Here is a 26,196-nt window from a genome sequence, read left to right on the forward strand (position 1 = left end):
TTTTGTCACTTGGGGGTGTAAAAGCATTTGCAACCTAAGAGCCATTCTGCCTTTCGCCTATGTCCACATGTGGTGTTTCCAAGATGTTAAGTGTTAATACTGTTAACACCAGGTGCTTCCTGGAGCTGGTGGACAAACTGCAGCCCCTTCACATTCGCCCCTGAGTTTTCAGCACGTCTCAGAGGTGATGTGGCCTCATAGTGACACAGAAATTGGGGAAATCTTCCCTTTTTGGCAGTGCCATTGACTTACTGTGTGGTCTGGGGCAAACCGTGTAACCTCTCTGTGACTCTGTTTACCAGTCTGCACACCAATGAGCACAGCATTTACCTCATCAGGGGTTGAGAGGCTTAATTATTCCCAGACAGATGGATGCTGCATAAGCGCAAAGTGTTGCGATGACTAAATCTTCCTGGAGGTGCCTCTAATATCTCTGATTAGTTTGTTTATCCCCCAGATTCTGTACCATGGGCATGACAAAGATTACAAGGAGCATGTTTAAGCAGGGGCATGAATGCTTTGCCAGATACCTCCAGGTTAGAGGGAAACAGATGATGGAAAACCAATTAATTTTTTACAGCGAGAGAAATAGCTACAGGATTAAGAAACATTAATTATTTATTGAACTGCTGCCTTTGCAAAATAAAGAGTTTATATATATATATATATATATAAAATAATCACTCATTGTACACAACAGGATAATAACTTCGGTAATCTGAGCTCCTGTTTTGACACTGCTGTTTTCTCAGAGGTCAATTAAAATAATAAGAGCAATAATACTTAGGAGCCTCAGGAAGAAAAAAGCTATCATGGCAATGCTAGGGTTTGGGTTATCAAACCTTCAGCCCTTGGTGCATGGAGGCCTGGTTCTGGTCTCCCTGCTACGAATTGCTGCAGTGCTGTGCACCTGAGCAATGCAAATTGATTTGGCAGCAGAGATGCCCTGAAATACAGTTCCAGTGGCAGCAGTGGGGAAAAACTCAAGGGCCATTGAGCAGCTGGGCAAATTGCTGTCGGTCAGCTGCAATGCAGGCACTGCCTGGGTGCTCCTCTCTAGCCCTGGGCAATTGCAGGATTAAATGTATTTGCTGAAGCCACCTTCCTGCTGGTAATGCATTAAACCTCAGTACCTCAGTGCTGCTGGTGGCTCCCTGGCTGGGAGCACCTTGAGCTGTCTTCTACAGACCTGTGCTGGGAAGCTTGCAGTGAGGTAAATCTGCTCTGATTCATGGCACACACGCTGTCTTCAAGGTCTTCTCATTGCTGGACAGAAATTGCATTTTTAGTAGGCTTTGACTGTGGGAAACTTGGATTTGGTTTCAGTATTATGAGATGTACCTCATTTCCCTCGCATGCAGCCATAGACACACACACTTCGCTGGTATTCAAAGCAAGGAAACTCAGACAAAACTGTTTCCTGTTTTGTCTGGAAAACACAAAACAAACCCAACACAATAAATAATTGTGAGCAAGCAGAGAGGCTGGGAATTGAGTGCTGTAACTGAATGGGACGGATTTGCAGAAGCCACCAAGGCTCTGGGTATAGGAGCAGTGGGATCTCCTGCTGCCCTGCATGATGCTTTGCAAATCCTGAGCTAACAGCCCATCTTTTGTGCCTTTGTAGATAAGGTCCAGGGTCACTGGATGAGTCCTAAGTGTCCCCAGGGTGGAAGGTTTGCTCTGCCAGCAAGGGTCCTGGGCCCTTTGGGATCCTGTTGGCTTTGGTGTCCCTGCCTCAAATATTTGGGTGCAATCCTCAAACTGCAAATCAGAGGGACAAATATAGAGAAGCTGAAGAAATTTACTTCAGATCCAAAGAGGAGCTTGTCATGAGCACACATGCTTTGACATGAGGGGACATCCAAGCTTCGTTGGTGGTAGTGCATTTCCCACAGATGACCTTGTCTGGAGGAGCACAAGTGGCCAGCAGATCTGAGCCGTGGCCATTGTGACAGCAATGGGAACACAACTGGTGCCGACAGCAAGCCCACACAGGCCTCCTGTGAGTGCACCCAAGCACGTTTCAGCTGCAGAGGGGCCCTCACCCATTAAGGCCTCCCAGGGTATGTGGCAAGATTTCTTTTATCCCTGTGGCTTGGTGGCTGAGAAGGCTCTTCACCGCTGGAGATATTTCCGTGTGGGACAGGAGGAAATTGTGCTCCAGTGAGAAATCACAGCTATGTCCCTTAACGCTGGGCCCGACCCTACCCCTTGGGTCTAAACAGCTTCTGGGAAGTGAAAGGGGATGTCTTGCAACATGTGCAGCCCGGAAGATTGATTGGCAATGGTATTTCACAGCTGGCTCCATCCGCAGCTGAGCTGGATTCCTAAGTCCCAACACCCTTCAGCTTCGCACCGCGCAGCTCTGGCTTTTACCCCCAGCCCTCGGGCGAGAGTTCATTATTTCTTGCTGCAAGTTCCTCCTTGGATTAGGAGCTTTTTGGAGCACAGCCTGGTCTTGAATGTTTGCTGAGCTGTAGTGCATTGCACACACAGCCTCGAATAGCCAGACTAAGGTTACCTCTTTGGCCCAAAGAGTGAGTCAATGGGTGGGACTTCGCATGACCACATTGCATGGGAGAATACTCCACGACCTGCATTCAATGTTAAGAGCAGGCCTGTTTATATATAAATAATCTAGTTGCAGAAAACTGTTTTTTCTAATGAAAGAAAGGAAAAAATAATCAACAGTTTTCCTTGTTTGGGCACCCAAAGGGGCCACTTTAGCAAGCTCAGTGCTCAAAAGAGCTCAGATCTCTCTGCTGCATCTGGACAAATGTTTTCAACCCCAAATCCCAGCCTCTGCATCTGCCCTCGCTCACCAAACTCACTATCTCCAGCCCTTCCCACACATACCCGACATGGACAGGAGCTTTCCCTATCTACTGCTGTTTTGCTACCCAAAGGGGTTTTAACCAGTCCTCCCATTGACCCTAATTATTCTTGGCACTTTGGTAGTTTTAGTAGGGTCATTGAATCCAAAAGCGATGCAATCATACATGCAGTCATAAGGGTAATTATCAATACAGAACAACAATAATTATAAACCAGGAACAACAATTATACACTTTCCCTTTGTGATTTGAAATGGCGAAGAACAACTGGGTTTGCTTGTTCCAGCTGAAGCCCAAAACATCTCCAGCTGCTCATGCTGAGGATGAAGGTTTGGCAACTGGAGCAAAGCTAAACAGTTAGGCTACCTCAGGAACAAACTTGGCTCCTACATTTCATTCCCTGTTCTGCCACTCACCTTGGAAATCAGGCCCAAGTTTTGGCATGGTGTCTCTGACCACAGGAGTTTGGGGCTGCCCTCCTCTACAATCAGGAAATGCCCTGAGACTCTTAATGTGGTTCTTCAGAGCCGCACAGAGATGGCTTGATTTGAGCTTGGTTCAAGTTTGTGGCAAAGTTGCCAGGAGGGGGAGAAGATAAAACATGAGGAATTTCCTATGGCTCTTCTCCATGAGTCTTCCTATCTCTATCTTCATTTCCCTAGCAATTAAGCAGCAACAGAGGTTTTTGTCTGAGGTTTTTAATCCTTGTAAGCCTTGGCCACTGCCAGGAGCAAGGCTGTGCTGTGCTGAGCACATAAGACCCAGAACCACATGCCCACCTGGGTCTGACTCTCCTCCTTTTCCTGGTGCCTGCTGTCACTCACTCCTTGCATCTCCTCTTTGCAGCTCAGAGCACAAGGTCTTCCAGCAAGGGATGACACAACCAATGTATTTAAAATGCAATCGCTAAGAGGCACGGAGCCCACCTGCCTCTAAACCAACTGAGCACACCAACCTCAAAACATCTCCTGCTCACGGGGTGTAGGCAAAGTCCACCCTGTGCAGTTTGCCAAAAAAAAAAAAAAAAAAAAAAAAAAAAAAAAAAAGTTTTATATCATCATAACCGGGGTTATCCCAATAGCCACACAGGGCAGTCAAAAGACTCCCACCAGATTTTGCAGGGGGTAAGAGAAAGGAGGGAGACCAAGAGGAGGCTCTGCCCCACAAGAACAAGCAGGTAAATGCCAAACTATTTCTTCTCCCTACTAAGGAGGATTAATTTCCCAGGTTTCCCCTGCAGGGAGAAGCAAGTCAGTCGCAGCAGCCCTGGTCTTGATACAGTGGCACAATCCTGAGGCTTCTAAGGAAAAAGCAAGAGACAAAAGTTTGATTCATAAAAGCTTGGGGAGGGGGAAGGCGGGAGGAGATGATAATAATAATAAAAATGCCTGGGGGTGATTTCATAACATTAATAGGTAATGTAGTCAATTATGTAGGCTTATTTTATTTCAGCAAAGTGCAGGTGGTGAGCTACATCTCATCGCAGGTGCTTTTCCAATTAGCTGTACGTATTCTAGGTGAATAAATGGCCAAGAGCCAAACCTCCATGCCACTAGCAACAGACTAATCCAAACTAATCCGGAGGACTCATCTTGCTTCATGTTAAAGCAACTAGAGTCTATTTTCTTTATTATCTCTTGAAAGATCTCTTCTCGTCTTGGAAAAACAAGGAGGACTATTTCACATCGGAGGCCATAAATACACTTCACTCGGCATTCGGTAAGGGCTGGAAGACTATCACTGCTTGAATTCAATTGCTTATTACCATTATGTAATAGCAGATGAATATCCTGTTCTGCATTTGCTAAATGTTTTCTTTTAATAATCAACTCATATCCACATAATGGGTGAGCTTATGCAATAGGATGCCTTATGAGTTCTTCAGGGAGACATCTGTTTTTCAGCTTCGTTAATTACCAGCATCGGATCATTAAAATGTATTTATTTACTTTTGTTATTACAACTGGGCGAGCCCTATCGCTTAGGAAAGTGGCAGGCTGATAAGCCTGCCGAGTGTAGGCATGGAGTAGGCAGGAATTATGAGAGATAGCCCCACACACACATACCTGCATCTGCTGGGCACTTTAGTTTTAACATGAGGCCTGGCTCCTCCTCATGTGCCTGTTGTAGGTACGGGGCAGGTAGGAGGCAGAAATTGGGGACTGCCATCCCCCGGCCTACGGTGAGCCCGGTGACTCCATCCTTCTCTTTGACTTCAAACCCAGTAAGCCCAGACCTCATTTCCAGAAAAACCTCATATGGACTCTGTGGGGTACATTGCCAGTCTTGTGACCACTGGTCAGGAGGTTTTGGGGTGGACACCAGGTGCCCTTGTGACAACAGAGCAATGCCGAGGGCTCTGCAGAAACCTGGAAGTAGACCCAAGAGAGAGGCCAGCAGTACTCAGTTTTGCCCTGATGTAGGGAACTTTACAAGTTACCCACATTTCTGGATATTCTTCACCAAGCCTGCGGTGCTTCTAAGCTATATCTCTGGGGAAAGGGAGTTTTTCTTCCTAGATTTCCAAAGACCCTGACTTACCCTATGAAGAAAACTTCTGCAGAGACTCTCAGGGGTCCTTAGCTCCCGAATTCCTGTTCATTTCACTGACGACAAATGCTGTTTGCTGAAACTCCTTGAATCTTCCCTTTACTGGGGCTCACCCAAGCACCTACTCTGGGTCACTGGCACATCCAGAGCTGCACCCAGCTTGCCTTAGACGCTCCTGGAAGTCCCATCACCTCATGGGGTGTCTTGGTAAAACAACCAGCCTCTTCAGGCTTTCGAAATGATGACCCCAGGAGCTCGCTGGGGTTCGGGGAAGAGGAGCCTGCCAGGATGAGAGCTGCCTGACATCATCCGGATCCGGTCCAGGACCATCAGACACCTGCTGAGCCTCCCAGTGTAATTCCACGGCAGCTGCTGCCCTAGCCCACAAGTGCACAAGCGGGAACATGAGCTGTTTGGATCACTTGCCTCAAACATTGTTCTCCGGAGTGTTTGAAAAAGGCCTAATGAAATGTGACTCAGAAATAACTGACAAGTGCCAGCCTCACCTTCTTATTGTTTCATCAAAATGGGAAAGACAGTGAGGAGAAGAGTCAACCTTCTCCATGAGATCTGCTGTCCCAACTTGCCCGCAACTTGCAGGCTGACTGAAATGTTGACACAGAGTTGACATCTCCACTTGATTTATGGAGAGCTTGAACGGCGGGGAAAAAATTAAACATTATAAATCAATGAGTAACATCCATAACCCTGAAGTGCTTGTTGTAAACAATACAAAACACCGGCCTAATTTTTATGTGTGTAATTTACGACGAGCAATTCCTTCCAAATGAGAAAATTTAAAAGGAAAAAACCATCACTTGTTAGAATATCATTAATTCAATCAGATGAGAACTAAGCCAGCCATTGTTCTTAATGGTGGAAAGTTTCATGGGAGCTAATTGCTTATGTGTGGTGCCTTTTAGCATGTTTTCGCTCAGACGAGCAGAGGAGATCTGTTAGTGCTAGACGAGAACCACGACCAGGGGTGAGAGTGGCTGGGGGGCATGGCTGGACCTTCTGCGCTCAAGTCCTGGGACAGCCCCATCATGGCCCAGCTTCATCCCAGCATTGCCCAGCTCACTCTTCTCACCAGGGACTTATGCAGAAATTCTGGTCTATAGCAGAGGAGTTTGGCCAGGCTTCCTGCCTCCTGGTCAGAGGACAGCAAAATTCTCTGAATACCACGAGGGAGGTCAGATATCTCCTGGGAAATCCTGGTAGCTCTGGGTAAGCAAAGAGAACTAAATGTGTTCCCAAAGCCAGGAGCGATGCCCACACTGATAGGGCATTTCACAGCTGGAGATGCCATCCACCATGCAGTCTGCCAAGCCCTGCTCCTATCTACTGAAATGCCTGTTAAAATCTCATGGCAAGGAGGTGGTATAAAGTCAAACCAGAAATCCTGCTCTTATTTTTGTTTGGCTCGTTGCTTGCTGTCAGCCAAAACTTCTCCTCCTAGCATTCCTCACCTCCCTCGGTAAAAGCGGGTAGGTGGGAGCTACAAGCTGCAGCAGGGCAATGCCACACAAAACCAATTGCCCAAGCTCTGCAAGCACAGAGTAAGAAATGTCCCCTTCCTCATAAACCATAGCTGTGGTTTTAATTAATCTGTTTTAATTTGCTCTGAAGCAAATTAATATCAATCCCAGTGCAGCGCGCAGCGTTTCAGACAGAACATCTCTTCCTCTTCACTAGCCCAAAAAAAACAAGCTTGTTTCTGCCATGGACAGTTTAGAGAGACCTGGTTTGCAGAAATGTGGAGTAGAGGCAAGAATCAAACCCTGACTGAAATCACAGCCTGGAGCTGTGCTCACAAGAGCCCTCTTTGTGTTTATCCCCAGCCCAGCAGCGGCTGCGTTTTCGCAGCAGATCTCGTGGCTCTGGGCGCAGGGGAACGCTGTTTGCCTTTCGGTGATTAACAGATTCCAGAGTGCTTGGGGATGGAAAGTTCTTCATAAATAAATAAATGGATCTAACAGAGATGTAATGAGACTGTAATTAATTACTGCTCACAGAACACCATGAGAGGCATGAAGAAATGTGCTAGCAAAATGCAAAGTATTACTGCAGAAAATATATTATTGTTGGCACACTGGAGAACATTAGCGAAGCTCTTTGCTCGCTATCTGCTTACCCTCTGTGCTGTTTCTCAATCCTTACTCCTCCTGAAGGGAAGCGGGGTGCTTTACCCAATGATTTGGTTGCCAGCAAGGGCTCCTGGCTCTTTCTCTGTGGGCGGTGATGGCTGAGCCCTGCCGGGGCACTGGACAGGGTGGGTGCTGCTGCTGCAGGCAACATGCAAATGGCACTGGAAGTGCAATGCTCGCCCTGGCTGGAGACCTGCAGCCCTTCTATCCCCCAATTCCTGATTAATGCCTACAAGCTGCAAACATTTAAAGTCTTACATAGATCTCTATAGTTTTGACAGCCCCAGAACCAGGCTTGAGGTCCAACAATTCTCAAATACAGGGTGGAAAAGTTCTTGGGGGCTGTCCAAGCTGTTCCCATACATTTGCATTTTAAAGTCAAAGGGTTAAGAGTCAAGATTCAGCTAATAACAACCGAATACTTGGGCAGGGAAAAAAATATGTTCTCTGGACAGGGTAAATCAACCTGGCTGGCTGCACTGAGCACCTACTCCTTTATGCCGCCAGAGAATCTGTCCTTCTGCAATTAATAGAAGCATATATATTGCAAAGCTAAGATTAAAGATTTCCTATGAACAACTACGATTAAATATTTCTTTCACCAGGAATACTTGGAGAGTGGATGAAAGCACCCTTAGCAATTACACAGTCAAGTCATAGGCTATCGCTTTACACACATACATAAATACACACGTATGCATCAACACTGAAGGAGGGGGCAACTGTAACCTTCAGAGAGTATGAGACATGAAATAAATCTGTTTCCAATTTATCTTGAAGGGAAGGAACTGAGACAGCAAGTTGCATATAGACACTTCACAGATTGAGCAATGACATTTGTTTTTCTGGTAAGCTCTTAAATGCTTTGAAAGAGGTGAAACACGATCCATCTACAACATAAGCTCATAGTCATTGACTCCAAAGCCATCCTCTCAATTACACTTACAAACAGCATTTTCCTGTACAGAATTAAGAGGAATCCCCATAATCCCTTGCCCTTTGTAGTGCAGCAATGATACACTGGCTGCCAGCACGATGGGTCTCACGTGGGCAGGGGTGGACACTGCTCGGACAAGGAGACCTCAAGGAAACAGCCCCAGACAGCACCAGAAATGCTGTACTGCATGTGGGCAAAAGAGGAAGAACACTGCAAGAGGTGCCACCATCCTTAGAGCCCGCCTGCATCCCCTTGCTGGGTATCGGGGTCCAGAAGCACTCACCCCATGTACCAGATCACTCTGTTGACCCATCCCTGCTCTGCAAAGCAAGCCAGTGTTTGGGAGGGATAACTAGGAAGGATAAACCGAGATGAAATGAAAGGTGGAGGGGAGCCTTTATCAAGTTGGAAAGCACCAAGTTCATCTTCCCAGCTCAGGTATGGTTTTCAGAGGTGCACAGGCTTAAAGGGAGGGAGCAGATGAACTCAGTGGAGATGGCTAGAGGATCAAGGAACACAAACTATGGGAAGAAATGGAAGAAACTCACTTCCACTCATTTCTAGATTCAGACCTTTAAGTCCTGAGGGATGGCTGTAAAGGAGACTGCTGCCATCCTGGCTGTCACAGTGAAGACTGAAGAGGGAGCCTCAAAACCTGAGAGCTGTGGCAGCTTCACAGCTTCCACAACTCAAGTCATGGCCAAGGTGAGGACACACACCTTGCACCTCTGCATCCAGCCAGTCCGCTGGGACAGCAAGGCCACCCCCAGGTCATTGTCTGAAACAGGGATGTGAGTGGCCACATCTGTCTTGTACCCATGAACACTTTTTGCCTCAATTTCTCCTCACAAGGCAGCTTCCCACACGGGTCTCGTGTCTCACCTACCAAACATGACTGTTTTTGGCAGGGCAGCTCAGGAGTGAGACTGGAAGACAGCTTGATTGCCAATATCTAATCATAATTGGGGATCCAGAAAACTACTTATCTTAAGAATTGCTTAATAATGCACTTAGTGTGTGAAGCATTATCATTGCATATAATTAAATACAGAGAGTTACATGGGGAGAGATAAGGATCCTGCGCAAATGAACGAGGAGGAAGGTAATTGAGATTTAAGCTGCTGCTCTGCCAGCTTCTCACCTAGCTCGCTGTGAGTTGTCTCAACACGCGTGCCTGGAGAGAGAAGGGCTCGGGAAATGGGAAAGGAGAGGGGGAGCCAGAGCCAGCTCATCCCTCGGTGCTGCCCCGTTTGTCCCCGTGCCTCTGTTTCCACAAATGGTGCCCACAAAATCCACAGGAAGCCCTGGAGTGCAACTGGGCAATCAGCGCAGAGGAACAATTAAGCCCTGGGGTGTAAATGCTTAGCTCTGTGGAAGAACAATTAAGCTCTGTGAGCTATTTTATCCAGCCCTATAGCGGAGTAAGCCCTGCAGTGCAGACCAGATGTGACACAGGCGCAGGGGATGGGTCGTGCCTGACCTGGGGGACGTGGGGCTGCCACCTCCAGCAGCCCCAAGTTGTTGCCTGAGCTCCAGAACAGCAGGCTGTGTTAAAATACTGAAAGCATCCTGCTGGCTTGTATGGGAGATTATTGCCAGCCTGCTGCTGAGCATTTCAGGGGCTGGGAGCTGTTAGGGGGTGACATGCAGCACCCCATCTCCTCCCTGCTCAGGCTGCCTTTGAGCAGGTTGCAGGGGTTGGCTTTGCTAAGGTAAGGGTAAAGCCACTGAGGTTGTGTTCATTTTATTTTGCTGCTCTGCTGGCAGGGGATTTGGAGCAAACAAGAAAAAAGAAAGGGAAAAGAGCAGGGAAATGGAGGAGAATACAAATGAGAGGAGAGGTCCCACCGTCACATTGCAGCCACAAAATTACCTGCATTGCTTGGCATTGCTGCTGCCAGTGCTCATGCTAAAATTGCTCAGCTCACCGCAGGAAGAGGTTTTCCTCATGCCCCACTTCCTGGAGTGACAGAGCATCAGCAGTACTCCTATTTGTTATGTTTATTGGGGAACCCAGAGCTCTGGTTCTGCCAAGCACTGAAAAACCCAAACCCAAACAAACAATCCTCCCTTCAGAGAGCTGAACACACGTGCAGAACACACAGCCTTCACATGTGCAAGAAGGAGAGAGGCTGGGAGCAGAGAGATGAAAGGAAAATGGCAGCTATTGCACACAATTATTTTCCAGCTTTTTGTGGCAATTAGAAAAAAAGTTAGCAAATGTGTCTGGAACAGCATGTGGATCAGCAGGAATGCAAGAAAGAACCCAAGACTTATTTCTCCCAAACCTTATATTCTGTGCACCTACTGAGTCCTAGTCGACCCATCCTAATTATGGCATCCAACTCCAGCATCACAAATCAAGGTCGGCAGTGAAGCTGAGAAAAAAAGCTCCATTCAAATGTAAGATGCTCTTGGCCAGCCTTGTTTGAGCCATCTCAAAAGCCAGAGGACTGTTTCACCTTTTCCTCACCCAGGGATACTAAAGGAATAAGCAAATAAAAACAAAATCAAGGGAGAAGGAAAACAGTTCACGTCCTCTTGGCAAGACAAGCAGTAAGCAAGCACCAGGCAATGTACCAACCAACACATCAAGAAACAAAACAAAGGCATCACGGATCAGGGAAAAAATAGTTATCTGCTTTTTTATATTATTTTTTATTATTTTTATTTTTTTTTCCTGGAGCCCTTTTCCCTTCCAGCCAACTCATATTTATCCCATGGCATTTTGACAGTCATCTAGAAACCACACAAAGCACATTTGTTCCCATTTGCCCCTGAGGCAGGAGGACCGGTGGAGCAGCTCTGAAGGAGGGTGAAAACAAACGTCCCAACGCCACCATTAAACAGGCAGAAGAGGAAACGCACTGATACCCTTGCTCATCCAGCCCACTCCGAGCCCAATGTCTAAACAAACTCTGCTGAGGTTAGACCGCAATAGACCTGCTGACAAAATAGCCCTTTTGATAAAAAATGATTTACTCATCCCCTCCCAGCACAGCCGCTTCCACCTGTGCCGCCGCTTACACACAGCCCGGCTCTGTGATTTCCAAAGACGACCATAAATTACCCACCTTGCCAGGCGATGCTCGCTGGTTCCCATGCCTTGTCATCTGCTGCGTGTTTTATCGCCATGCCCAGCAGCAGGGATCTGTGGAGGGGGGATGAGTGGCCAAATCCCTGCAAGGATGGAGGAAAGAGGAGAGCTTCAGAGTTAGAAGAGCCCAGAACCTTGTTGGCTCAGCCTGTGCCTTGGGAATGGGACTAACGGGGCAGTTTCTCTGTGTGTCCCCACTTTGGGAAGGCAAGGAGTTTGTCTCTGCTCCCGGGAATGGGTTAGACACATCTCTGTCTTCAGGCAAGGTGCTGAAATTCAGCTCCACGGCACCTCCATGCCACTCGTCCCCATTTCGGTGCCATGAAACATCCCCCACTCCTGACCCAACCTGACCTACACCACATTCAAAGCCCACTCCCAAACCACCAACTAAAATTTGGCTGTGAAAATCATAGAGACAGGATTTCACTTGCACAAGTGTTTTTTTTTTTAAACAATGGTCTTGGAGCACTGCGGAGTTGCCAGGATCTGCAAGAAATCTTGAGTGATGATGTTGGCTCCTTCCAACCATGCATTTAGGACGCGATAAATTGGGTCTGAACTTAAACTTCCTCCCACTGGGAGCTATGCGAGCCAAAAGCACTTTTAGGACAAATTCAAAATGGATACGGGTCATAATGGATAAGGGACTGGAGCAGCGTGTTTTAGGTAAGCCTTAATCCTTCATAAATTACAGATAATTTGCACGTAAGTGGGTTATAAAGAATATTTCGGTATGTTTAATAACTAAGTATCTGAGAGAAAAGAAGGAACAAGACCACTGATTAGATATAAATTTAAGTAGAAGACCAGCTTAGCAGCCCCTAGAAATGCTGAAATACTTTATTTTGGGAAACACTGGGCTAATGGAATTGAAATGCTCTGTGGGATGAGGGCAGTTTGTAAAGCACGGGAGAGTATGGAGGTAACAGAAGAAAGCAAAGAACTGGTTTAGAGTTAAAGTTTTTTTTCCATTCCTTTCCTATGAAATGTGAGCATTTTGAAGTGATCTGCGTTGACCCTTTCTCAAATTTGGTGTTTCATTAGCTTAAAAAAATATGGTTAATGGTTTTATCAGCAAAACATTCACTTACCAGCAATGATTTTTGCTTTAAAAATGATTTTTTTGTTGTTGAAAAACAAAAAGGGCTGTTAACATGGATGCACAAACACTACTTTTTTTGAACAGGACACTTCTTTTCTTCAATAAAATGCTCAAATTACTTCTCAGATGCAACAAATTTCAATTACCCTGGAGGTTTCACCTCCCTGTATCACATGTGAAGTCCAGAGCAGAGCCCTGCTCTTGGACAGCTGTGGGCCATTCCCCACATGGTAAGCAAAGGTTTTCCACTCACTGATCCATCCCCAAATCTCTCTGCACAGAGTGGGATTTGCTGTGAGCTGGGCAGAACCCTGCCAAGGGCGTGCAGGACTTGGGACGCGTCGCTCAGCGAGGGAGCTCTGGGCTCTTGCCCTTGACACACGGGCACCAGTCCTGTCCCACAGTGCTTGGGGAGCCTGCCTGATGCACAGCCCTCGAGCATCACCACCACCAGGCACAAAACAGCTTGGCTGCCTCTTTTTCCTGCAACAGAAATGGTGCTCAGAGCCATCAGCATCTTCCCTTCTGAGACCTTCAGGAAAGTAAACAGGTAAAGAGATTTGCAAAAGCACCAGAACTCCTTTGTGAACAGTGTCATGCTCCTTAGCATTGTTTTAAGATTTGACCCTTTCTCTACATCTTGTAAAACACTTCCCTAACACACGGCTGCTTCCAGGGCTGCAAACCAACCAACACGGGCACCAGAGCCAAAAAGACGGGCAGAATCAGGCCCCCAAGCCTAATCCTCCATGACCTGCTGCTACATTTTAACAGGTGATGAATCTGGGGGGAGATAATTCTGCTTGCTGGTTAATTAATCCAGCATTACACGAGCAATGAGAGTATAATGACCACTCATAATCCCCCTGCAATAACATTGCATGCCGCCGCTCGCAGCGGGCCACCTGTTGGGGTGCCACTGGGGTATCCAGATCACAGCAGCTACTGGTCATTAGTGCCATATCCACGGCTGAGATTTTATTAGCCATCATTTGATACGTTATCTGCCTTGTACAACTAGATCTAAGCCTGAAATATTGTTTTACAGCATTAATTAAAAGCATTGACACTGAATGCTTGGTTCACATTCTCCAACGTGATTTACGGGTAGCATTTAATTACCTGACAATTGTGATTTACCACATCTACCTGGTAGGTACCATGCGTATTTAAATCAATTAATGTTTGGTGGCTTTAGTATGTCTTGCTGGGGAAGGAGTGAGAGTTTCTCGTGAACAATTAAACTCCAGACAAGGAAGAAGTTGTCAGATATTTCAGGCATCTAAACTGCAAACAAGATAATGTGACCTGGGCAGAGTCACACAACAGCTGTTTGCAGACCATTGCTTTATTAAGAGTCCGAGTGAATTTTTGTAGAAGATTTAACTAATTAGCTGAGTAGGCCCTCTACAGAATAGACACCAAGTTATGTTTGGCTTTAATCACACAATAGTCCTGCTGGCCTGTTCAGTTGCTGAAAGTTAGGCACATGCTTAGTGTTTTGCTGAATTAGGGTCAATATAAACACACATCTCTTGTAAGCATCTAGGAAGCTGCACTAATATTAAATGAATGGAGTCAGTGGCTCAGAGAGCTTTGTGGCTGAAAAAAATGCAGCAAAAATAATGAGGAGAAGGAAGGAGAGGAAACAGCTGAAGCCTTGGCTCAGGAGGGCACTGTGACAAGCAACACTGCTTGTTACCCCAAGTCCTGCTGATTTTTGTGGGATAACGTGTGCTGGGGCTAAGGGGCAGCTCACCCTTGCCCATATCCCTGTGCAATAAGATCTCCTGCTCCAGGAGGGAGGAGGACTACTGCAATGAGCCCTCAGGGCTGGAGGATTTTACCATGTGTGCCCTTAACGCTTCTGCCCTGTCACCACAACATGCTCCTGGCCCCTCGCCTTTCCCTGTCCCACAACAAGCTCTGTGCTTTCCCAGTTGCTCTCTCCCCATCTCTGCTCCTCCACTCCAGTCCTATTCTTCCGCCACGGAGCTCACTCCCACCCCAAACACCAGCCCCTCTTTCCTGTCCACCCTCCACCATCTCCTACTCCATCTGCCATTAGCTCCACCTCTCCCCCGATGCCCTACACCAGGTGAACTTTCTAGCAGTTCCTATTTACCTCCAGCCTTTGCCTGCTTGAAGGCTCATGCTTGTGCTCCTCTCCCCCACCCCAACCCCCCAATTATTTACCCCATTAGTATAAGCACACCTTAATTTATACCACTTGCCTCTCTCAGCTCCCACCCATCCCCAGTTGTTTCTCATCACAAAACTCACTGAACGTCTGCTTGGCATTTGCTGCCCCAGCTCCTTTTTTTTGCCTTCCTCTGCCCAGTTTGTCTTCTGCCATCTGACCTTCCTTCTCCTTACACAGAGTATTCCAATCCCATCAAACCCGTGCTTCCCAAAATAAAGAGGTCCAGTGTTCGGGTGGAAAATTTCTTTAAAAAATAAATGCCTTGTGCTCTTGAGATGAATGCGCATTGCCGAATCACTTCCCAGCTACTCTGTTTATGTAACCTTGAAGCTATTTTGTACAATCCTTTAGTTTTGACAGCTTAAGATTGCTTATGAGCTAATATTTTAAAATCAAAATAACTCAGAGGTACAAGAGATTGTTAAAGATCTGCCAGACAATCTGCACAGAGTCACACCAACAAGCACAATATTTTTTTTTAAAGGAAAGGCTTTTCCTGGGTTACCTTGCCTTCAAGTCAGAAGATGTTTGCGTAAAGTAAACTAACTCCCTTTCCAATTTGATGGCCTTTAGGAAGTTGAAAATATACACATGGATACATGCTTATTGTCTTTCTACCTGGCATTTCTCTGTGAATAAAGGGCTTCCAGCCAAGATCAACGAGATAAAATCTTTCAGGAACTTTTACAATGTCACATACTTGTGCAAATTGCCCGTGTGTTTATAGCAACAGGCACCACAACAGACCTCTACGCTTTCAATTAGGCCAGGCAAGCCAGGCGGATCAAGCAACCTTCTCCATGTGTTTACGGGTGTGCATTTGCATGCGATTGCCCCACCAAAGCACAGAGGTGCTGGGGAGGAGCGGGGGAATCACAGCTCCCCACTGCCCTGGTGGATACGTGATGAACCGGGCTGTGCTGGGTGGTGAAAACAAAGCAAATCCAATGGTTTTGGGTCCTTCCCCAGTTTGTAGCAAGACCTTGAGTTGCTTCACCAATTACTGCCTTGTTTTACCCATCTGTACCAAAGAGATTAAATAGCACTTAATCACCTCGCTTAATGTGCTGTGAACTGTCAAAGACCTGGAAATCCTGGGGCGTGCGATCCAGCGTGAGAAGGAAGTGTTATTACGCATGGCCTTGTGTAGCCATCTTGGTGAGAAGTTGCCTAACGCGAGATATGTGGAAATGAGCTTCCAAGCTGTGTTAAGGTAAATGGCAAACTGAGACTCTTATTTTGGAACACAAATGTTCCTACCAAAGTAATTATTCCAGAACAGCTATTTTGATAAGTATCCAAAAGCAGACAACTTCTGTGTACTGGAAGAAGTGAGTATATTCTTCTGTTTCATGATTTTTAGGGATTATTTCTAGGCATGTTGCTGGCAAGTGCTAAACTTAGAGTTTTGCTATTATCCAGACAGCGCCTAAAATGATGGGCTTCCATCTACCTTGGCCAGATAGAAACATAAATAATATCAGTTAGGATAAGATGGAATTGATTCATTTAAGTTCTCATTCACAGAAAAATGAGCTAGAAAAACAAGGCCAAAATATCTATAACTATAAAAATCTTTGAAAAGTGGGTTTGTTGTTCTCTTTTTTTTTTTTTTTTTTTTTTTTTTCTTTCCAAATAGACTGTTTTCTTCAAGGAATAATTTGCGTGCTTTAATGTTTCCATTTCTCACTGGAGAATATTTTTCAGGAAGCTGAGTAGAGGCCTATTTCTTTCCACAGGACAAGTCCTTTCTGCTTTTCACCTTTTGGCAAGAAAGGAGATGCCTGTGCAACCTTCCCCTGCCAGGGTGACTGCTGCAGATGCAGAGGCCAGTGCTGCCGATGGGTGAGGACAGGTATGTGAATCCTGGGCAGAGCTTGCTTTGCTCTGAGTGCCTGCAGGCAGCGCAGGGTGATGGAGAGCCTCGAGGCTGCACTTCAAAATGGGATGGGAAAGCGTCTGGACTGCTGCACAGGGCAGACTGGGAAACACGAGCGTGATTTATTGCGCCAAATCACACAAATAAAAATAAGTAAGTGACTCAAGCATGTGCTTGCCTTAGCAGGGGTCAGTGCAGTGAGACACATCCCTCTTCCCACCTGGTGGAAAACTGCCCCAGGGAATCCTCCCAGGATCCAGTTACTGATCTGGGGAACATCACTTAAGCCAATGTATTTCATTTCTAGTCCCTTGGGATTCCAGATGAACAATCAAAGGGGTGAAAAGGGAAGCTCCACCCAAGTTTGTATTTCACAGGATGAGAAGTGCATTATCAAGTGACAGTGAAATAAGCCCAAGGCGCAGCAAGTGCCGATGGAGTGCCTACGTACCCGTACATTTTGATTAATTATCACAGTATGGTTTTATCTCTCCAGCAGTCATTGAATTAACTGTGTGCACCAGGTGGAGGAGATGCTCCTGGCCAAGAAGGTGATGAAGAGACCCCGCTCCCAGCCTGCAAGCCCCTCTTGCTGGGAGACCCTTAGCAGAAAGCCCCCTGAGATAAACGTTGAAGGTCTGTGTTAAACGAGTGTCAAACGACAGGGACAGGCTGTGCACACATGCTTCAGCCAGATCTGCCATGGAAAGGAGAAGAAATGATTCACTCCATCACCTTTCGAAGTGACACTGTCTCATGTGGGAGGATGAGAGAAAGTACCAACTGCCCACTCTCCGAACCCCACTCTCCTTACTCAGATGAAATTTTTATGTTGCCACCCACACACGTTCAAAAACCCGTGACTCATCTCCACAGATAATGAGATCAGCCTTAAAGTTACGAGATTTTGAATACAATAAAGGTTGCCTCCTAAACTCTTCTCTTGAAGAAGGCCTTTTTTTCAAGCTTTTCCCAGCTACCCCAAAAGGTGGGGATGATTTAGTTCCATTTCTACCTCTCCCAGAACTGGGACTCTCAGGGGACCTCAGTTTTGGGGCAAACGCCACCTGTCCTCAACCTGCAGCACACAATCACAGGAGCTGGCAAGGCCCTCATGTTGGTGGAGCACTGCCTGAACAAGAACCAAGAGGTCTGGTCCGTGATCAGCTCCATCTCAAGATGTTTCACTTGTTTCTGGGTCTCTTCCAGCTCAAGGCAGGGACTGGACCTGGTGGTGGAGGACGGAGAGAGCACCTAACACCTGAATATGCCTTGTGTCCTCCACAGCTCCCATTGCAGGGCAGAATCAGGCTATGAATCACAGACCTTGCTGGATTTCAGACAAAAAAATCTTTCCCAGAGGGATTCTGACTCTAAGGTTGATATTTAGGGTCTCTCACCCACTCTGTGGTGTTTTCTTTTTTTTTTTTAATTACCCCTTTGGGCTCAGGGTTCCGATTACCCAGTTTCATTCCTTTTTTCTTTACCGATTCAGAAATATTTGAGTGACAGATCTTTTATTAAAATATCATTATCAGAGAGCATCCAAGAACAGGCAGGGCTAGCGCTCCACTCAGGCTTTCCATGCCTCGGGGGGAGCAAAGCTCTTCCTGGCTCTTGCCTGGCCGCTGATGAGCAGAGGCTTGGTATGCAGCCCTTGGTAAAAAACACAGAAGAGCAGGATTCTCCCAAAAGGCTGGGAGGAAAATGAATTTCCACCACACCAGACAGCTAAGCAGTGAGGCAAAGGAGACAGCCTGTTTGTCTCATTCAAGAGCTCCTTCCCATCCCACTCCTGGCAGGAACTCAGGAGCAAGAGGGACACGGCGTGGGCAGCTGCTGCCTTTACTTGTCTCATTCCTTGTCTGCTGAGAGACCATCTGCACAGCAAGGAGAGCTGGGCAGGGGCCGTGTCCTCTCCTCTTGCACCAGTGCTTCAGGCACCCAAGCTAAGTCCAGGGTGGGTGATGTGTTAGAACCTTCTTTTGGAGCAGGGCTTCAGGCATTTTTCACCTTCACCTTTACTGCTGCTGTGAGCTTGTGTCTGCTTTGCCAATGCAGGGCCAGAAGCCCGCAACAATCCATCTCTCGTACAACAGTTAAGAGCCACAATTGCATCTTCTGACACAGGCACTGAACATAAAATTCTATGGATTGTATTCTGTGGGAGGTCAAATTATTTGGATTTGAAAGAAAATGAGGTGTTACCCATCCATCCTCTTTTTTTTTTTTCCCCCCCTCACTAAGGGCATACGACTTGCATTTCATTTTAAAGAACTCTGCAAAATGGGAGCACTGAGAGCAGAACCTGAAATATTTCTGTTTCAAATGGTCTCGCCAGGGGTTGCAGTAGGGTTTCTGCACCTTCTCAAAGCCCTCCCAGCTTCCATGGCATGTTCTGACTGCAATATCCGAAGAACTGGGCAGGAAGAGTTGAGCCACTGTCCCCAGGCCGCTTTGCCCAGGATATTTTTGGTTTGGGGACGGTGGACAGAGTGCAGACACCAGCTGCGCTGTCAGTGCACACACCCAGCATGGCATTGCTCTCCAGGCTGGTGTGTTCCTGCCCAGATAAATCAACATCACACCCAGTGCTTATGGGGAAAAAAAAAAAAAAAAAAAGAAAAGCCCAGTTTGCTCTCTCTTGCCTATCCATGGCACAATTCCAATTATTTAATGGACTGACTGAGCCTGAAACCACAAAAACCACTGGTGTAGCAGGGAAAGGAGTGTTTCCCAGCGGGGTGCAGTCGCTGGGTCACCCAGAGGTTCTGGCCTCACCACTCGGGCTGGGGCTGGTGTCCAGGGCTTGGCCACACCATCTGCCTGCTGCCAGGGAAGAGATCAGCAGGGATCCCTGCTTTTCTCATGGCGCTCCCCATTCTCACTAAAATTGGATGGATGTTGGGCAGGTTTGCCTGAAGCATGGGCTAAGCCCCTTTCCTCGAGGCCACCCATCTTTTGGGAGGTGAGGTTTTGGGGAAGCCAACAGGCGTCCTCACCGATGAAAGAAATGAGCAGCAACATTGCAGCTGGCATGCAGGGACAGCCCTCGCCGGGGGCCCAGAGCTATGCACGCCCCCGTCACCGTGCCAGGGGGTGCCAAGTGTTAGCACGGATCCATCCTGCTCACACGCTGCCTGCTCTCAAATCCTTTTTCCAAAACAAAACAATTACCAGTGCTTTCGCCTCCTCTGTTTTGCTTGGCTCCACCACCCCTGTTTGTTGTTTATTGTGGTGCTCTGCCCTTCTCCCAGGCGGCTGCAGATGGGCCATGCCAGCGGGGAGCTGTGGGATGTGGAGAAGGGTCCGGGCATGCCAGCACCAGCACTGCCTGCCCACCAAACCCCACGCTTGAGGCTCTCTTGTGACCTGGGGAAAATTCAGCCAAAATTTTGTTTTGACAGAGAACTCCATTTTGACAGATTTTGACTTGGTTTCCCATGCAGTCCCAACTACTATTGCCCCTTCCACGTTTTTATTTTCTACTGAAATACCCAGCAACAAACATGCTAAGATTTGGGTTTTCTCTCGCTTTGTTTTCCCAATGTTTATTTTGAGGGTGCAATCAGGAACTAAACAAGGAACCATGCAAAACACACCAAAAATATTCAGGGTGGGGTGAAACAAGCAGGGTGGGAAGGAGTCCCAGGAAGGGTTTGACAAGGGGCTGGCAGCAAGGTGGTGGCAAAAGTGCTCAGGCTGGAGGGTCTGAACCTGAGTATGACATTAGGGGAGAAATACAAATATATGGGGGCAGAATATAGAAGAGTGGCTCCTTTCCTGCATGCACATAAAACTGGAGGAACAAAGCTACGTGTGCCAAGGGAAAGGGGAGAGGGAAACCAACAGCATCACCAGCTTGGGGAGATCTTCAGAAAAAAAAATGAATTGACCTTTTGTGCTGTCTGGGGAGAGACTCTTCCATCATCTTTATGGATTTCCACCTTCGGCAATAGCTAAATAGCCTTGCGTATCTACCATCAAGGAACTAACAGCCATGCCATAAATCTTAACCCTAAACTATCATTATTCGCCAGAGAAAATGAATGGTTTGCTCTGCGAATGACAGAGAGCTCAGCTCCTGAAAGAGGAGACCCCTCTCGGGCTGGGCATCGCCCCCTCTCCGGCTGTGTTTCAGGCTCGCTCCTACTTGTCATGGGCTGAGTGCTGCCTGTGGATTTGACTCTGAGAAAAATCTGTGCAGATGTGCCATTTGATACCTCTTGAGACTGGTATTATCTGGATATTATCTATTTCTTGATGGAGAGACTCAGGTTGGACAATGATGCTGCGCAGCCAGGTCACAGTCACCCACAGCAAAGCTCACTCTTCGCTCGGAATAAGGATCCTTGGAATCCCAGAAATAATAATAAATGGGGTTAAGGTTCACTGATACAGCAGAAAAAAGTGACCAGGCCTTGTGCATCCCGCTCCTCTGTCCCAGGAAGGACACACAGCCCCAGCACGGGCACATGGAGCCAGCCCCTTTGCCTCGGCCCTGGGGCAGCTGCTGTGTGCAGAGTCCTCCCTCTCATCAGTGCTTCCTCAGCCTCGGTGCCTGCGAGCCCTTAGGGAGAGCTGGGGAAGAGGGGAAACATTAGTTTCTTAACAAATTCTTGTGTCATCTTCTTGACAGCACCTCTAAGCGCTGAGTGACACTCAGGAATGATGTGGCTTAACCTCAGAGTTCACGTGAAGGAGCATTTCCCCTGCCAAAGAGCAGCAGCGAGCGCTGCAGGAGAAATCCCTCCCAGCCCTCCCTGCCAGCAGCACCGAGCCCACGTGGCAGGGACGCAGCCGAGGCACCCCGTTCCCTCCAGGCTGTGCCATTATGCCAGCAGGAACAGCTGGCTGCTAGCGCATTTTGGAAAAGTGTTCAGATATTTGTGAATAGCTGGGGTAATACATCATGCGATATTACCACCTTTCGGCGGTGATGGCACAACTGACCTTACACGCTCATTTAATGCACTGCCAGTGGAAAGCAAGCAGGGTGGACACAAAGAATGCGTGGTGAGGGTGAACAGAAACATCTTGGTAGCGCCCGTGCTGCTGCTCCGGCCGGCTGGGTGAGGATGTGAAGGTGAAGGCTTTCCCGCAGCACTCCTTTCCAAACTCATTATCTGGAGACCAATAGAAAGGCACTGTTTTAAATCCTGGGGATCAAAGGTTTAACGTGACCAAGAAGAAAAAGCCTGGAGAGCATTAATTAATGTTTATATGTGGTTTCTATCTCCTCTTTCCTTTTTCTTCACCCTTTGTCTGCCTCAGAGGATAATAGGTGGGAACAGATTTTTTTGTCAATGCCAGATTTCAACAGCTAAGTCTCTTCTTTCTCTTCTCCAAAATTTATGTAACAATTTAATGCATTGGCTAATGATTCATGTGACTTTGCCAGTGTTTATCTGCAATTAAGGCTCCCATTGTCTCCCAACATTGCCCTTTCCTTGCAGAGATCTTCTGCTGGGGATGGTGCCCAGGCAGAAACCTTTGCCATCCGGCCCTGGGCATCCCTCGGCATGCCAGTGCCTAAGGAAATGTGCCGTCCCCTCTGCAGACAGCAGAGCTAAATCACCTCCCACGGGCACTGCCCTGCTGCAAATTCCCACCCGCATCGACCCGGCGGTAACACACGTGCGTAACCCCAACCTTTCTTTACAACTTCTTCGGGTCAAAGCCATTCCTTCTTCGTGGGGTGAGCCTCTGGCAGGGAGGGCAGGAGAGCAAATAGCTAATCCCCTGCCAGATACTCAGAGGGTATAAATGGCTCCCTGCTGATTTATGTCAGCCGAAAATATGACTCTGCTATGTCTCTGGGTTTCTATATAGCATCGTGCTATGCTGCATTTGAACCCAGTAATTTTAGCTAAGAAAAAATTTGAAGCTACTGCAACAGGTGAAAAGAATGAGGGGCTTTTCTTTTTCTGCCTCAACAGGCTACATATTGCCATCTTCTCAAAAATAAATAAATAAATAAATAAATAAATAAGAGAGAAAGAAAGAGAGAGAGAGATTAAGAAAGAAAGAAAGAAAGAAAGAAAGAAAGAAAGAAAGAAAGAAAGAAAGGAAGAAAGAAAAAGAGAGAGAGAGAGAAGGGACCCCCACCAGCTATTTATCGAAGTTCTTGAAGTTCTTTACACAGTATCACCTGTTGTTTTTTTTTTTCTTTTTTTTTTTCTTTTTTCTTTTTTTTTTTTTTTCTCCCATGCTTATCCAGAAGAGAGGACACATTGCATGGACAACACTGCATGCATTGAAGGGAAGAGGCTTACACTTGGATTCAATGTTCATGTTTGTATAAATACATCACAAAAAGCCCTCAGTATTTTAGTTACAAACTCCAGGACTTTGAAGCTGGGAATGCTGAAAATGGGGTGTTGCAAGAAATTGTAAATAACCTCTGTTTTTTCAGGAACTATCAACTGCACGAGCAGGCTGGTGTGTTTTTCATGGGGCATTTGACACATTCGCTGCCAGAATAGCTGCTTGCGGACTGAAGAGTCCAGGCATCACTTGCTCAATTTGGTGCAAAGCAGGGCACAAGAGCACAGCTGTAACACCCAAAGTTCAGGATCTGCTCCATGGGTGGATTAAAGCTTCCCTAAACTTATCATCTGGAAAGCTAATCATCCTAAATTCATTTTACGATCAGTGGGAGATACTTGTGGAGAAGGTATGCTTGGCATCTCGGTGATGATTTCTTTATGGCCAAGGGGGAGCTCTATAGAAGTAGACTGGGTGAAATACAGAAAGCTTATGCACTAACAGATGTCTTCTTCTCCACATTTTCCCTCCCTCCAGCCTGTCCTGCCTACAGAAGGGAGGAAACCTGTCCCTCCCCTCTTTTCCTGCTGTCATTCAGCTGCTTCCCCAGAGCCCACCTCGAGATGTCTGCTGGCAGGGATGGGAGCGAGGAGAAATCCCAGTGCTGGGCAGGGCAGAGCAGCACCTGCAGCTCGATGTCATCCTCACCACTGCAAATTCTTGCATGATGACACCATGTAATGGGCCTTAAAAGCTCCTCTCTTTTAATTTTTGCATTCTGCTCCTCTATTTATAAAGCAGGGTACACAGGCATGCCGGGTAAAGGCAGGCACACGATGCCAAGGCAGGATTAAGCCCAACTGCATTGCAGCAATTCCAGGCTCTGCCAACCCAGCTCTTCTGCACACCGTGTGCTGGGGCTGAAAGAGCAACCCCAGCCCCGTGGGGCTGCCCGTGCCCCACTCCACCACCCCACTGCCTGCAGCCCGAGGTTTGCACCAGCCACAAATCCAGCAGCAAGTGTTCAGGCCGGATTTTATTCAGCCCTTGTCCGAAAGAGTTGCGGTGATCCCAACAGCACTGGAGTCAGAGGTAATGTAACACGGTGAGGGTGGCCAACGTGATCCCCCATCTTCATTTCCCTTTTAACACAGAATTAATTTTATCTAGAGGAAGTTTCTTAAGACGAGAAATTCCGTCTGCATATCAGTATTTCCAGTAATGGAAAATCCACCGTAACCTAGGCACACTGAGCCATGGTCAATTAACTGCACTGCTAAAAGGTTGCTCCTGCCATCTCCATCATCCATTCGGTCCATTAGGGAAAATCCAGTAGTTTTAAAAATGAGATGCATGTCATTTCAACTTTTATATATATATATATATATATATAAATATATATATATATATTTTAATGTGTGTAAAATTATGTTAATTTAAAAAAAAAAAAAAAGAAAAAAAAAGCTCCCCCCAAAGACATTATTTTCCAGAAGCTGCAATTACAGCTCTTTTGCTTCTGACTCTGGACCAAGAGCTAATGAACTCGTTGACAATGTAACTAGAATGCAAGGAAAGGGACTTGGCACAGCAAGAAACTGTGCCCTATGAATAGAAGGTTTCGTACAGCCTCAGCCACGTTAATTCTGTCTCCATTCAAAAACACAGTGCCTGAGCATGGGGGAACATTTCCACGTTTGACAGATGGAATAATCGCAGCAGCGAGATATTAATACTCCATTAAGCAACCACAGATATTTTTTTCCTCTTCCCCTAAGTTCAAAAACAAAGAACAGAAGGTAAGGTAACTATTCACAGCCTGTTTAGCAAGCTCACCTATTTTTAATGCGCTAGCTGCTATTATGCCAAAGTACCCATATCTCCTGAAAAAAAGCTGGTTAAAAATAGAACTCTATTAATTAGAGTCACCAGCAATTGCAGAGGTTATGGCCTGATTTTGCTCTCACCTACAGACACCACAGGAGCCAGTGGGCTGAGGGAGGGGAGGCAGGTCCATGCACCACTGATGTCCAGGGCAGGTCCGTGCACCCATTCAGGATGGGCAAGAAGGGACTGGCACGGGAGCAAGAAGGAAGGGTATATTTGAGAGCTTAATGAGGCTGCAAGACCCACTGCCACCCGGGGCTCCTGAAACCCAAGAGCCAAAGTGTAATTTATGTGGATAATAATACCTAGGGTCATTATAGCCAGTAGTAAGAAGCATTTGGAAGGCGTATACAATGTCATGCAGCAGGGTGAAGCCAGCTGTTAGAGGTTAGGAAAAGGGCTGTCGTGGAAGAGAGATTGCTCTGCAACTGCCTGCTACTGTTCTTTGTATTTGAGGGAGCCATCTGGTACCAAACGCTGACATGGGCTGGACAAATTAGAGCCTCCTGTGTGGACAGCGATTTTCTAAATTTGTATTCACCATTTCCACTCAATGCTGCAGGTAGCATTTGGCAAAGTAGAACAACGTAGCCAAACTGTAAGACATCTGCTTTGCCGAAGTTATCAGAGACATGAAAATTAGGTTTTATGTAGAAGGTGGCAATCTAGGCTAAGCAAAACAAACTAACTTCTATCTACAGTTAGAGGCATCTCCAGGAGCAGGTAAGTTGGCTTTCTCTGTGCCATCCATAGGTGGCAAGGGGTCAGGCAGCTCTGACTGAATAGCAATGATGGTTGAAGTGAGGTGAAATGAATCCTACCCAAAGGAAGGACTGCTGCAAGCTGCTGCTGTGTGGTATTGCCCGATGGATTCTCAGCATGAGAATAAAAATGCCTACCCTAACCAATAATAATTATAAAGTTTCTTAACTCACCTCTTGCAGCTTAATTGTCAGTCCTGGGAGACCTCATTTTTTACATACCATAAAAGCAAAAAAATTTGATAAAGCGATCCAACCATTAACTGAACTGGAGGATAGTGCTGGAGAAGGAGCCAGCAAAAAGTGTAAATCACAGCCCCTTCCACTGAGCAGGTATGACAGCATTTCTGTTAAATCCAGCTGAAATCCACTGGTATTAGTTCATCCATCTTAAGAATATGAATGAATATAGAAATCTGGGTATGGGAATCCTCCTTTTATTAAATTTCTTGGCATTTCATTGTCAGAAGTGAAAGCACAAATAGGGATTGAGCCGCCTTGCTTTCACTTCTCTTCTGTGGCATCCCAG

General features: G+C 46.7%; 1 long non-coding RNA gene across 2 annotated transcripts; it reads right to left on the minus strand.

The window, feature by feature from the left end:
* Window positions 1–529: 529 nt before the first annotated feature.
* On the minus strand, window positions 530–25,156 carry LOC137843695 (uncharacterized). Of its 2 annotated transcripts, XR_011089630.1 has the most exons (4): window positions 24,987–25,156; window positions 21,709–21,881; window positions 11,546–11,651; window positions 530–2,597 (listed from the first exon to the last, which is right to left on the minus strand). It is a non-coding gene; the product is annotated as an uncharacterized lncRNA (long non-coding RNA). The 2 variants fall into 2 exon arrangements; XR_011089631.1 differs by lacking the exons at window positions 530–2,597; window positions 11,546–11,651 and adding an exon at window positions 18,273–21,325.
* Between the last annotated feature and the right edge of the window lie 1,040 nt (window positions 25,157–26,196).

This window comes from Anas acuta, chromosome 23 (assembly GCF_963932015.1).
Source record: "Anas acuta chromosome 23, bAnaAcu1.1, whole genome shotgun sequence".
Classification (NCBI taxonomy): Eukaryota; Metazoa; Chordata; class Aves; order Anseriformes; family Anatidae; genus Anas; species Anas acuta.